This window comes from Schistocerca piceifrons, chromosome X (genome assembly GCF_021461385.2).
Source record: "Schistocerca piceifrons isolate TAMUIC-IGC-003096 chromosome X, iqSchPice1.1, whole genome shotgun sequence".
NCBI lineage: Eukaryota > Metazoa > Arthropoda > Insecta > Orthoptera > Acrididae > Schistocerca > Schistocerca piceifrons.
In genome coordinates, this window is record NC_060149.1 from 172,955,925 (window position 1) to 172,965,706 (window position 9,782).

The 9,782-nt window shown below is 39.8% G+C and overlaps 1 long non-coding RNA gene across 1 annotated transcript in view; it reads right to left on the bottom strand.

Moving 5' to 3' along the window:
- LOC124723173 overlaps positions 1-651 on the bottom strand; it is a 530,296-nt gene extending 529,645 nt beyond the window's left edge. Inside the window, exon 1 of the long non-coding RNA XR_007006527.1 lies at positions 581-651. This is a non-coding gene — a long non-coding RNA (uncharacterized LOC124723173). The remainder of the gene's footprint in view (positions 1-580) is intronic.
- Between the last annotated feature and the right edge of the window lie 9,131 nt (positions 652-9,782).

A 9,782-nucleotide genomic window follows, 5' to 3' on the forward strand; every position in this document is an offset into this window, starting at 1 on the left:
TCAGTTTGAGGAGAGTGTAGAGGGTTTATTGGTGGCCTACTCCTTCTACTCCATTGATGAATTTCTTAGCAGAACCGACTCATATGTGTGTGTGTTTGTGTGTGTGTGTGTGTGTCTTATAAATGTCACATAATGTGAATATTGCTTATAATCTGACTTGTGTAGAAATTTTGTGCAGAAATGCGATCATTGTAAATAAGTGCTGCAAAATGTTTTTTATTTTATTTTACTGTTATTATTTATTTATGATGCGTGCCTACGATAGCCTAAGAATTACCATATGCACCTAAGTTTATTGAACTCTTAATATTTGGTGAGAAGTTTTAGATTTTTTTGAATGTAAATATGCTGAAGATTTTTTCTGACCGATTCCATATCCACAAGGACAATTTCATTTGGGATCGGAGGAACGTACATTAGCATATCTATTCTTATTTTGTAAATACTTATTGTGTATTCTAGTTTTCTGACAAGCGCCACATCCCAGCGGAACTCCTCACTATGGATTAACTGGAACGAAAAGTACATTTAATCTAATCTAACGTAACATCACTGTTTTCAATTCTTGATCCGTACATACCATCTTCCTTGAACTGCCGTCCTACATGAACGCGGGATGCAGGTTGCAGATGATACAAATGTTAGACGACCCTGGAAAAGAATAGATGCTCTTCAGAAACTACAGCCCAAATAACTGACAAACAAATTATCATTATTGCTGGCATAATTATGCCTTCCTATATTCTAAAGCATACTACAATTTATTTTCTTTATAAGAAAAATTGATTGCATGACGTTAGTAATAATTAAGAAATTTGAGGATTAGTTAATATTGCAATATATGAAATTCGACGTTACAACCAAACGGACTATATCCTGAAGTCTGGCTTTGGGCAAGGAGATACGAACTTTCACAGTCAATTTTATGTAATTTAACTCTTCTCCCTTCAGTTTTTTTACAATAATAAGAAAAAAACTAGTTCCCACCACGTATTTCGTCTGCATGACACCATCTTGAGAAGTCGTGATTTCATTATTAGACCTATTCATGTGTTTTTACATCTTTCTTAAAGAACCAATGTTTTTGCCAGGCGTGCCAGTTACGTATGGTGGGATTATTGGTCCCTTTGGCACAGTGACGCACAGCTGAAACTGTCAGCACGCTGCCACAATGAGTCTTGTCTACTGGTTTTGTCAAATAAATATAGAAAACGTGACTGAAGCAAGAAAGTGAGAACTATTTAAAAATATCTGAAGACAGTGACAGATCTCGAACATTTCCATTGAAGTATGCATAAACTGAAATTTTGGGAGTCGTATAATATGAACCGTTACCACAACTTCTACTTCGAAGCAGTTCAGCCTACGTTCTGCTTATTCAATTACGTTTTTATGTTCGTCGAACTTAATTACGGCTGTTGAACTGTTTGCGTACAAGTTAATAATTTAGGGTTGAGGAAATAATGTCACGCTTGCTGCACCTCCGTTTTCTGGCGGAGGCTTGAAATCAACGCATACACGCATTTGTGCCCTTCTTTGAATGAGTCGTTTACAATGACAGATTACAAACTCAGTCTTGTTTAAGATTCCCTAAAATTCTCTGTTCAAATTTCAGTTTAGATTTTCTATATGTTTTTTAAATTAAGACGGAACTAACAGCAGGACAGTTCTTTCGTTTAATTCACATTCGGTTATTTTCCTATCTTTGCCAAAACCAGAGCAGTGCTGTTATTCTAAAAATCGTAGCATCTATGCGATTTAAGAAAAGACTATTAATATCACAAAATATCGCCGATAATCGCATATAGAACCTTTTTACGGAAAATTGTTTTAGATCCGCAGTGATTGTTCTGTCGTCTCATGTCAATCATTTTCGAATCAGACACCAAATACCAAACATCAATATCGTCACTAGAGTGTATCCTCCTTACATTTTGATTTTAACTACAGCTCATTTGTGTCAATACATAATTTATAGGTTTAAAATTTAGATAAAATATGTAAATGTGTGTGAATTCCTAACGGACTAAACTGCTGACGTCGTCGGTCGCTAGACTTACACACTACATAAACTAACTTAAACTAACTTATGCTAAAAACACACACACCCATGCCTGAGGGAGGACTCGAACCTCCGGTGGGAAAGACCGAGCAATCCGTGGCATGGCGCCTCAAATCGCACGGCCATTCCACGAGGCAGAATTTAGATAAAATTCATTTCTAAGCAAGTACCAGAAGTTGATGGAACAGTCGAATGAAGACCAGGTAAAGGTGAGAAATGATTTGAATTAACTGAATGAACTCTTTTGGATCTCTTTACAATAGAAAACAGATGTTTAACCATATAATAGAAGTTTTCGATGAAAAAAAAAGGTTTAAAGATACTCAGAAGGATATTTACGTACTTTCGGAGTAAAACACTGGTATGAATGGAATTCGAATGGCCTCATGGGCAATGAATTCGCATCGAACTTCCTTCATTATTATCATTTAGTCTAACCGAAGTTGTTATGTCAAACAGTTGCTGTATGTAACGGAGGGCAAGGATTGGTAGGTAAATAGCGTGTATCGAAATATCAACCAATTGGGTAAATTGTAGGTAAGTATTTTGCTTCAGACTGGAGACACGCTAACTTTCCTGACAGATAACAAAGTAACGCTTTGCTTGAAGGATCTGATGACGCTCTTGATGAGACAGGGGGTAAATCTGTTTCCTGTAATGGAACATTTATTGTATCATATTGTTCCACGATAATACTACATAGTGTATTTCATACCAGAGTTTTCACGATATCTTGACCGGATTCTGTATGCAAACTATCGGCTTCTGAACCATCACGTTCTCCAAAAACTCCACGACACTTTGCTCTTTAAGCATTTTTACACTTAGGCAGGCTACTACGTTGCCGGCCGGTGTGGCCGAGCGGTTCTACGCGCTTCAGTCTGGAACCGCGCGACCCCTACGGTCGCAGGTTCGAATCCTGCCTCGGGCATGGATGTGTGTGGTGTCCTTAGGTTAGTTAGGTTTAAGTAGTTCGAAGTTCTAGGGGACTGATGACCTCAGCTGTTAAGTCCCATAGTGCTCAGAGCCATTTGAACCATTTTTGAGCTACTACTTTCATTTCACCAAGTGGTAACTCACTTAGTGCTCCTTCTTCTAGCCTTTCTTTGTTTTAGTTTTTTCAAATCTGTAGTTTCTCCTTTAGTCTCTGTTTTTCGTTGTCCCGGTTTTCATAAGTATCACGTTTCTACATCAGCATCGCTGACCAGTACTTCAGACTGGCTTGCTAAAGGTGAAGGGAAACTTCGGTTTTGTCATTTCTTTGTAATAATTAGTGTTTTCAGTACAACATGTTATCGGAGATAAGGATATTCTAGTGTCAGAATTACTCTGACTTACCACAGCAATTCTGCAAAACCATACATGATAATAGTTACTGTTGGCGAAATACGTGTCTTGTACTAAGATTACATAATGTATTCCATTTCAGAAATCTGATAGTAATTTAAGAACAAATTACTCTTAATATCGATACCATGTTTGGAAACTGTGTGAGTCTTGCCTATTACGACACAGGTACGAAAAAGTTCTGACATTGGCTGCTGAAATTATAAATCTCCTTGTACTATTGTGCTTTCTGTTGCAAATGGAAATTATGGGATATTATACTTAAATGTTGGTTATCACGGGAGTATACCTTACGATGGAATATTTGCAAATACTCGTTTTCAGAAAGTGACAATGATATGAAGGCTTAAATATGCTCCGTTTACAAGATGTTCCTTTAGCAGGAAGAACCAATCTGACCCCTTATATATCTTTAAGAGACGACGTATATCAGTTTTCTACATCTATATCTACACTAATACTCTGCAAATCACAATTAAGTGCTTGGCAGAGGGTTCATCTAACCACCTTCACAATTCTTTACTATTTCAATCACGACAAGCACGCGGAATAAACGAACAACTATATCTTTCCGTGAAAGATCTGATTTCCCTTATTTTATTATCGTGGCCGTTTCTCCATGTGTAGGTCGACGTCAACAACATTTTTTCACAACCGGAGGAGAAAGTTGGTGATTGGAAATTCGTGAGAAGATTCCGCCGCAGTGAAAAACTCCTTTGTTTTAATTATGTCCACCACAAATACTGTATCAAGTCCGTGACACTCTCTCCCCTATTTCTCGATAGTACAAAACGTGCTGCTCTTCTTTGAACTTTCTCGATGTATTCCGTTAATCCTATCTCTTAGGGATCCCAAACCACACTGTACTCCAAACGATGACGGACAAGTGTAGTGTAGGTAATGTCCTTAGCAGATCTGCTGCATCCTCTAAGTATTCTGCCAGTAAATCGTAGTCTTTGTTTCGCCTTCTCCTCAACATTTTCTATCTGTTCTTTCCGATTTAAATTGTTCGTAACTATAATTCGTAGGCATTTAGTTGAATTTGTGGTCTTTAGATTTGACTGATTTATTGTGTAATCTAAGTTTAACGGATTCCTTTTAGCACGAATGTGGATGACCTCACACTTGGCATTACTTTGCCAGTTTTTGAACCATACAGATATTTTTTCTAAATCGTTTGGCAGTTTGTTTTGATCTTCAAATGTTCAAATGTGTCTGAATTCCTAAGGTACCTAACTGCTGAGGTTATCGGTCCCTAGACTTACACACTACTTAAACTAATTTAACCTAACTTATGCTAAGAGCAGCACACACACACACACCCATGTCCGAGGGAGGACTCGAACCTCCAGCGGGAGGGGTCGCCCAATCCGTGACATGGCGCCTCTAACCGCGCGGCTTTTGATCTTCTGATGACTTTACTAGACGATAAACAACAGCATCATCTGCAAATAACCTAAGACGTCTGCTCACATTGTCTCCTAAATTGTTCTTATAGATAAAGAAGAGCAGAGGGCCTCTAACACTACGTTGGGGAACGCCAGAGATCACTTCTGTTCTACTCGATGACTTTCCGCCAGTTACTACGAACTGTGACCTTCCTGATACGAAATCACGAATCCAGTCACATAACTGAGAAGATATTTCATAAGCACCCAATTTGCTTACTAGCCGCTTGTGTGGTGCAGTGTCGAAAACCTTTTCTAAATCTAGAAATACGGAATCAATCTGAAATCCCTTGTCAACAGCACTCAACACTTATAATACCTGGATAAATTATTGCTGAAACTTTGGTTTAGGTTAATTATTTCTAGATAGGAACAGGTTCATCCCTGTTTATGTATCCCAGCTTCTGTGCAATTTCTTGACTTGATATTATTGGAAGGAAATAAGCTATACAAATGAGGAAACTTTTTGTTTTGCAAAATATGCTCCTATACCAGCCTTTTAAAAATTCTGATACTTTAACTGTCAGTAAGAAAACTATAAAACCAAATATGTCATTTTCCTTATGGCTTATTCTTCTATTGCTTCAGAAAACAAATACGGTTTAAATCATGCATATTGTTTAGCGTTTCTATATTTGAATTTTTTAGCTTTTGTCATACGTAAGACTCTCAAAACTTGTGTATTTCACTTAACAAATTTTCTTCCTGTAAAATATGTTTACCAAACTTAGAATTATAGCTATACGATAATAAGCAACACAAATCAAAAGTGACGGACTGTCCTCAGTGTAAAAACAAACGTCAGCATCTGATGTACACTGACGTTTGCTGCACCTTACATTTTGACGATTTCGTTTACAGCAAAATCAAACCATAGTTTTTATTTCCGACAAGAGTTTGTACGTAGGACATACGCAATTGAGAGGCATGATAATTAATTTAGAAAGATGCGCTACTGTTGTACTAATATTTACTCAACCTACGACCGGTTTCGTATGAAGATGGGATTTTAAAATCTCGAAACCGGTCGTGGTTTGAATAAATATTAGTACAACGGAGGCAGATCTCTCTAAATCAATTAAATAAGCAGAAACATCCTAGAACCTACAGTAATATAAAAAGGCATTTGACTAAATATGCAATATTAACACAAATGTGCCGAATGTTACTGAGGTGGATACGCGAAAGTGCTGGGTGTTGCTGTGTTGGATACATATCATAAAAGGAAAACAAACTATCGGCCTGTTAAAGTACTGCTATCCTTGGGGTGTAGGGGAGGCGAAAGAACGATGCCCCGGAGCGATTCCATGAGGAATGATTAACGCTGCATCACTCCACAAAATTTCTACCAATTCCCCACTGAGAACGACGTGCAATAGGTGTTTCTGTTCATGAGCGCTGAAGTGTTTCCCTGCCAGGTAATGCCAGTCACTCCAGTTATGTAGGATTGCGATAATCCGATTGTAACAGCCTCGTTGACAGTGGGACATTGAAATGAAGCTAAACAAGAGATGCAGTGGCCTTTACGAGGCTGTGACAGAAAGCTATTGCAGCGGCGCGGCGGCGTGTGTTTGGTTTGCACTGCGGTTGCGGCCACGTAATGGCGCGCTGCTTGCTGCTCCTAACACACTTTGCGGGATTCCACTCCGTAGCGCTCGTTTCAAATCGCAGCTGAGCGAGGCTCCACGCATTTGAGCCTGAAATTAGAGAGATGTTGCGGTGGTAAGACGTTACGTTATGGTCGTGCTTCGAATCTCGGTCAGACCGGTCTGAATTGGAATTCCCATGTTTTCATAAATCACTACAAGTGGCTTATGGAACATTTCATTATGAAAGGACGCAGAGAATCGCTTCCCTGTCCGCATTGAGCGCGTAAGTTCTTCTTTTATGATGATGCCACCATATGGGAAACGCGGAAACTTTAAGATGCAAATGATTTTTGTAAATATCATAAGAAAAACTTAGGAGGCCTCTCAAATTGTTTTGAAAGGTCGATCGTTATGCATGCGACAGTATGCATACCTAACACGTCCGAAAACGCTGTCCATAAAAACGGGATTTTCCGGTGCTCATACCTCTGCTTCTTTTGGTGATAAAAAAATTAGGGTCAAATATTGTGGACAGTTGTTTGACTTGGGTCCATTCCTATACCCAACACAAGGATCGTCATAGTGTCACTGTCCGACAGTACAGGGTCAATGTATGAATACGACACACTTCCTCCTGATTAGGCAAATGGAACAAGTCGGTTGGCTCTCTTAGTATTTGATGTGATCTGCGGTGGGCTTAATGGCACTTATGTAGGCAGCGTTAGTTCATGGGCGGTTCTCCTCGGAAAACCCCACAAAAAGATTTCTTATACCATATTTTCGCCGTCACGAGTGGACCAAATCCCAGCCGAGGATTGCAAAACGGCTATGCACAGAAAATGTCTTAAATTTTAACGGTGTATTCCTAAGATACTGATCACAAACAAACTTGAAAAGTTTTTTGACATCTTTCTCCGTTTTAGAGATACAGATGTTCAAAGTTACCCGACTTCTACACGTAAGATCCAGATAAGTTGAAATCTGAATAACAAATAACTGCAGAAAATTGCTCAAATTTTAGCGGTATATTCTCTAGGCATTTATCTAGAAGTGCCATCTCCACATATTCAAAAATCTTTCTACGTTATCGGGAAACACTTCAAAAACTTTTTTTTTGGGGGGGGGGGGGGGGTACGCGGATTCCGAGATGTCTGTGTACATCAAATGGCTGTAAATTTTACAATGTATCACTAAGATCCCTATCTCGAACAACCATGAAAATTTTGTGCAAAATGTTCAAATGTGTGTGAACTCTTATGGGACTTAACTGCTAAGGTCATCAGTCCCTAAGCTTACACACTACATAACCTAAATTATCCTAAGGACAAACACACACACCCATGCCCGAGGGAGGACTCGAACCTCCGCCGGGACCAGCCGCATAGTCTATGACTGCAGCGCCTAAGACCGCTCGGCTAATCCCGCGCGCATGAAAATTTTCTTGATACCTTTATCCGCTTCTGAAATACAGAGGTTCGAGTTACCCTACTCGTACACGTAAAATACGCACTTTAAACACCGGAATGAAGCGTAAATGTAGCTTATAAAGTGACGTAGCAGGGAGAAATACGCTGTAAAGTGTCTCCGTTGTCAGCTGGGAACCAGTCCACCAGCGGGAAATTGTTCCTATCGGAGCAGAAAAAAGGTGAATATGTTCCTGTTTACTTAAGAGACTCTGAAAACTGGAATACCAGCTGTCTCAGCACCTTTAAAAATGTTTCCCAAAAATGTTGGCATGCGAGCATATTAGCGCTTTTCCATGCTGAGAGAGAAGAAGACAGTGGAAGTGAAAAGAGACGGAAAAGTAATAAATACTGGTAGTGGACAGTGGTTGCGTTATAAAAAGAGCACAGGAGACAATGGTAGTACGAGAGAGAGAGAGAGGGACACAGGGTCAGTAGAACATAATTGATAGTGACAGAAAAATGCTAGGAAAACAGTGAAGAAGACAGTGTTGGTTGGGAGGGGGGAGGGGGGAGGAGTAAAGAGAAAGGAGAGGTGGAAGTGGGTGACAGCCGGTGATAATGAGAAACAGAGTGTATGACAGTGACAAGAGGTGGAGAGAGACGGCAGCAGTAGGAAGGAAGGAAAGAGATATTAGCAGTAGGAGAGAGCAAGAGGAAGACAATGACAGTGAGAGGGGACTGTTGTAGTAGGACAAAACGAAGGGGACTATGGCTGTGACGCAGGAGACAATGGCAGAGGGACACAAAGAGATAATAACAATGTATTGGGCTGAATGACTGGGTGACAAGGGATACTGGGAGTGGATGGGTATGAGCGAGCTATAGTGATGGACTAGCCGCTGTGTGTGAGCTACAGTTAGGGGAACTTGTGGGAGTTCGAGGTGAGTTGCATGTCAAAAATTGCGCGAATATGTTTGCATGCTAAAATTTTTGAGAAAATTATTAAAGTTGCTCAAAAAGTAGAATGAGGCAGTTGGTATCCAACAATTCAGTCAGATTCTCTTAAATAAACAGAAACATATTCGCATTTTCTGTGCTCCGATAGGAGCACTTTTACGTTGGAGATACACGGGGTGAAACTGTTGTTGTTGTTGTGGTCTTCAGTCCTGAGACTGGTTTCATGCAGCTCTCCATGCTACTCTATCCTGTGCAAGTTTCTTCATCTCCGAGTACCTACTGCAGCCTACATCCTTCTGAATCTGCTAAGTGTATTCATCTCTTGGTCTCCCTCTACGATTTTTACCCTCCACGCTGCCCTCCAGTACCAAATTGGTGATCCTTTGATGCCTCAGAACATGCCCTACCAACCGATCCCTTCTTCTGGTCAAGTTGTGCAACTAACTCCTCTTCTCCCCAATTCTATTCAATACCTCCTCATTAGTTATGTGATCTACCCATCTAATCTTCAGCATTCTTCTGTAGCACCACATTTCGAAAGCTTCTATTGTCTTCTTGTCTAAACTATTTATCGTCCATGCTTCACTTCCATACATGGCTACACTCCATACAAATACTTTCAGAAACGACTTCCTGACACTTAAATCTATACTCGATGTTAACAAATTTCTCTTCTTCAGAAACGCTTTCCTTGCCATTACCAGCCTACATTTTATATCCTCTCTACTTCGACCATCATCAGTTATTTTGCTCCCCAAATAGCAAAACTCTTTTACTACACTAAGTGTCTCATTTCCTAATCTAATTCCCTCAGCATCACCCGACTTAATTCGACTACATTCCATTATCCTCGTTTTGTTGATGTTCATCTTATACCCTCCTTTCAAGATACTGTCCATTCCGTTCAACTGTTCTTCCAAGTCATTTGCTGTCTCTGACAATTACAATGTCATCGGCAAACCTCAAAGTTTTT